Below are 5,658 nucleotides of genomic sequence, written 5' to 3' on the forward strand. Positions count from 1 at the left end.
CAAACTAGAAAAACTGCCAGAGGCCATTTGTTCACTGCAACATAGACAACGCTCTAGAAGGTGTGCTTTGTGCCTGGAACCACCATGGTGCTTCAGGTGTGTTACCTCAGCCTGCCTGGCCACGGCCTTTTGGGACAGGTGCTCATTTTACACACGAGTCATCTAGACGCCTTGCAGAAAACACATGGATATGGGGTATGAGCAAGGCTTGTGAACTTGGCCTTTCACCAGCGAACTACTGGAACCCTTCGTCAAGGGAAGGGTCTTGATGAGAGAGGGTACAGTGGAAAGGCAAAGGGATTCCAGCCTAGTGCCATCAGCAAAATTGAAACTGGGAACGGTGGGGAGATAACACTCAGAGAAGATGCCAACAGGCCTTGGGGCCGGTCTGAGACCGAAGGGGCAGAAGCACAGTTAAAGTTAAGGTCATTTGTCCCGTTTCCAAGAACTAAACAGGGACCCGCCAAGATGCCAGCCAAGGCTGTGGGAGATAAGGGCATGGGAATTGAGCCTAAAAGGCTCAGAGCTATTTGTTACAGGCAGGAACCAGCCTGCTAGCGCCAGCCCCTGATAATTATTCAACCTTTTGTTTTTGCAATGCTAAGATGCTCAGGGGTCAACTGACCAGAACTATGGCTTTGCCACTTTCTAGTGTAGCTATGTGACCTTGGGCATACGATTAGTCTCTTTAAGCTTCAGTTTCCCCAGTTATGAGATGAGGGGAGAAGGGGGGGTATCGTTGTTCTCGGAGCACAGCGCCTGTTCACTGTGTCACCCTCTTCACAGTCATCCGCCCATCCTCTCAGGTCCATCCAAGGTGGTAGCCACAGACCCAGAAGGCTCTTCAGATTTAAAGGAAGTTAATTGAACAGGACCCAGTGGCCATTCCTCAATAACAGTAGTCTCATTTCAAACGTTACTCGTAGGTAGTGGCTTCCATGTTGGACAGGACAGACCAAGCATATTCGTACGACCAAGGAAGTATCTACAGGACAGTTGTGTCTATGCAGGACTGTGTTAGCTTTCTCGGCGCTGTGACAGGATGCCTGACAGTTTCAAAGGAGGAGAGATTTAATTTGCTTGGGTTTCAGATTGTCACTCTATTGTGACAACAGGGACCCTGGTGCAGCAGCTGACGTCATGGTGGGTAAGAGGCAGAGCAAAGATGTAGTAAGGAGGGGCCAGGACACAATTCAACTGTCAAAGACACGCCCTCCCCTAGTGACCTACTTCCTATAACCGAGACCCACTTTCTATAGTTACTACCTCCCACTACTCTATTCAAAAGTTGAATCCAGGCCTGGGGCATTTTCCATGCAAGCCTCACAGCCTGGGTTTCATCCCCAGGACTCACATGGTAAAAAGAGAGAACCAACACCCACAAGTTGTCCTCCAACCTTGCATGAGTACTAGACCTACACATATATACACACACACACACACACACACACACACACACACACACACACACTGTACTGGCTAGTTTTGTGTGTCAACTTGACACAAGCTGGAGTTATCACAGAAAAGGAGACTCCGTTGTGGAAATGCCTCCATGAGACCCAGCTGTAAGGCATTTTCTCAACCAGTGATCAAGGTGGGAGGACCCAGCCCCTTGTGGGTGGTGCCATCCCTGGGCTGGTGGTCTAGGGTTCTATAAGAAAGCAAGCTGAGCAAGCCAGGGGGAGCAAGCCAGTAAAGTAACATCCCTCCATGGCCTCTGCATCAGCTCCTGCCCTGACCTGTTTGAGTTCCAGTCCTGACTTCCTTTGGTGATGAACAGCAATGTGGAAGTGGAGCTGAATAAAAAAACCCCTTCTCCCCAACTTGCTTCTTGGTCATGATGTTTGCAGGAACAGAAACCCTGACTAAGACACACACACACACACACACACACACACACACACACACACTCACTCACTCATATATGTATATATAAACAGGCTTGTAAAGTACACAAAACAAGTGATAGGTTATAGTTTTTATATTTCATTTAGACAAGTTGCATACTGTCACGATAGCTAATCTTCACTGTCAGTTCCCTGGGGTTTCGAATCACCATGGAAACACATCCCTAGGAATGTCTATGAGGGTTTTTATTTCAGGAAGAATTAATAGAACAGGGAAGACCTCCCTCACTCCCATCCCTGAATGAAGGCAACACCATCCCCATGACTTGTACCCTGGAGCAACAGGAGAAAATTAGGTCACCAGTATTGTCTCTTTGTTTCCTGACTGGATACAATGTAACCAACTGCCTCTAGGTCCTACCAACCTGACTTCTTCACCAAGGAGGATGGCGGCCTTAAACTGTGAGCTAAAACACTCCCTTCCTCCCCTAAGCTGTCAAATATTGTTGACCATAGCAAAGAGTAACTAATGCAAACATCTAGTAGGCTTCTGGTAGACCTTCAGGGAGAGTGAGGCAGGAGTGTGACTCTGAGTGAACTAGCTCGCCGATGCGCAGGTAATGTCACTCCCAAGGTGTCCACAGCCTACTCCTCGAACCTGCGAACATATTGTGATACTTGGAAAATGGAAATTAACATATCAGGTGGGTTTATGATCACATCCGATGACTTCACGATAAATTATCTTAGACCATTTAGATGGACCCGGAAGCAATCAGGGGGCCATCTGTGTAGAAGAAGAAGGCGCAAGAGCCTGATTCAGAATGAAAAAGCATGAGGAAGACTCAACTTTACAGGTTTGAAGGTGAGAGAAGGGATCACCAGCCAAGAAATGCAAGCTCCTTCTAGAAGTTGGAAAAATGTTATTGTTTCCATCTTAAGTCCCCCTCAAAGGTCCAAATGCTCAAGCCTTGGTTAGTAGAATCTCTCGGAGGAGGGGTGTGGTAGATGAAGTTGTATCATTGGAGTCATGCCTTTGAGGGAGCTATTAGAATCCCAGACCGTGGGGTTGGGGATTTGGCTCAGTGGTAGAGCGCTTGCCTAGGAAGCGCAAGGTCCTGGGTTCGATCCCCAGCCACCCCCCCCAAAAAAAAAAAAAAAGAATTCCAGACCGTTCTCTTCTCTTTGCTCTGCCAACATTCTCTACCATGACGTTCTTGCTTTGCCTTAGCAATGAAGCCAAGTGATCAAGAGCTGGAACCATGAATCAAAATAGGGTTTTCCTCCTTATTAAGCTGATTGATCTCAGGCATTCTGTCTTAGTCCCAGAAAGCTAAATAATGCACGAAAGGAAGGGGGTCTTCCTCCAAAGCCTTTGCCAAAGGATACAACACACTCAGCCGCATCTTGATTTTAGTGTACTGAGAGCTACTTAGGATTTCTGACTTCCAGAGTCCAGATAATAAATTCACGAGGCTGAAGGCAGGACGTGTGTAGCACATGTTACAGCGGCAAAAAGAAAGGAATACACAGAGTAGTGCAAGAGATAAACGTATAGCCTACAGGAGAAGTCAGCGATGATAGCTGTGTGACCAATTGTCTTAGGGTTTTACTGCTGTGAACAGACACCATGACCAAGGTAACTCTTATAAGGACAACATTTAATTGGCGCTGGCTTACAGGTTCAGAAATTCAGTCCATCATCATCAAGGCAGGAACATGGCAGCGGCCAGGCAGGCATGGCACAGGAGGAACTAAGAATTCTACATCTTCATCTGAAGGCTGCTTGCAGAATACTGGCTTCCAGGCAGCTAGGATGAGGGTCTTAAAGCCCACACCCACGGTGACACACCTACTCCAACAGGGCCACACATTCTAATAGTGCCACTCACTGGGCCAAGCATATGCAAACCATCTCACCAGAGTACACCATTAGCTCAGAGGCAAGAGATAGGACCCTATGTGAGGGGCGGAGAAGAAGAGAAGTTCTCTTAAAGAACTGTTAGAACTAGACTTTAAGAACGAGCAGGAACTTACCAGGGTAACGGAGGAATTGGTAGACGGTCAAGAGGGAGCAAAGGGGTGGGAGCTAGGATGGGGAGAATCGTATAGGCAAGGGGAATTAGGTGAGAAACTGAGGCCAGGAGAGAGCACATCACAGAGGGTGAAGACAAGAGAACATTTAGGAACCTCTAAGAAACCTGAAATTACAGTATTGTGGGAAGGGAGGGGAAATAAGGAAGGAGTGGTGGCAGAACAGATCCAGGAGAATTGAGCTCTGGAAAAAAAAAAAAAGTCTTTTCCCATTGGAGTGCCTATGACCTCTTAGCACCTAACAATTAACAATGCTTCAACAGCAATCCCACTCTATCTCATGATTTATGGATCAGAAAGTTTGGTAGGCTCACCTGGGCAACCCTTCTGCAACTGAGGTCAATGGATGCTATTCAGCTAGACTCAAGCTAGAGCAGTGGCTCTCAACCTTCCTAATCCAGGACTCTTTAATGTAGTTCCTCATGCTTGGTGACCCACAACCATAAAATTTTTTTCACTGCTACTTCCTGACTAATTTTGCCACTGTTATGAATTGTAATGTGACTATCTAAAATTCAGGATATCTGATATGCAGCCCCTGTGAAAGAGTCGTTCGACTCCTAGTTTGCTCATGGCTGGTGTGATAAAACACTCAGGTGAAAGGCAACTTGGAAAGGAAAGGTCAATCAAGGCAGGAACCTGAAGTCATGCCAGCCTGCTATTACACACAATATTACCTCCAACCAAAGAACTCTCTCACAGTCAAGGAAGTACAGCAGAAACCAGGGATGCCTGCCGGCTCATGCTAAACTAAACTGACTTTCTTATACAGTCCAGGACTGCTAGCCCAGGGAATAGTGCTGCCCACAGTGGACTGGAACCCTGCCATACACATCAATTAATAATCACGCTAATCTCCCACAGACACACCCACAGGACAGTCTGATCTGGGTAGTCCCAGTTGAGACACCTTTCTCAGGTGACTTTAGCTCGTGTCAAGTTTACTCAAGCTAGCTGGGATACCGTAACCTTATTCCCATTGCAACTTTCCCCTGTGTGACCTTCCACACTTTCTGTATTTATCTACCTGACATAATTATTTCACTAGTTTATTCTCTCTCTCTCTCTCTCTCTCTCTCTCTCTCTCTCTCTCTGGTTCACTTACACACACACACACACACACACACACACACACACACTCAGAATGAGAATGAGAGCAAAATATTTTGTTGATCACTGTTATACAAGAGCGGTGTCTGGCTCATAAGGATGGCGGTGGTGATGATGATGGTGGTGGTGATGATGATGATGGTGGTGGTGATGGTGATGGTGATGATGATGGTAGTGGTGGTGATGATGGTGATGGTGGTGGTGGTGATGATGATGGTGGTGGTGGTGGTGGTGATGATGATGATGATGGTGATGATGATGATTACGATGGACATGGTTGTGCATACCTTGCAATCCCAAGCACCAGGGAGAATAGTAATTCAGGAAGATCTAAGTTTGAGAACAACCTGAGACACACTGTAAGCTGTGCTGTGAGTTCCAGGCTGCCCTGGGATGTATGGAGAGATCCTGTCTCAAAAGGAATACCAACGAAAAGTGCAAAAAAATCCTTTTTGAAGTAATTCTATTGGAATAAGTATAAACATATAATCGTTGGCAGAGAAAACTCAAACAAGATTAATTTAAGCTGCAGTTATGTAGTGTTCACTTTATAGCGCTGTGCCAAGGTAAATAAATATTGATCACTCCGGTGGTTTACAGTGCTAGG

Source organism: Rattus rattus, chromosome 9 (genome assembly GCF_011064425.1).
Source record: "Rattus rattus isolate New Zealand chromosome 9, Rrattus_CSIRO_v1, whole genome shotgun sequence".
NCBI lineage: Eukaryota > Metazoa > Chordata > Mammalia > Rodentia > Muridae > Rattus > Rattus rattus.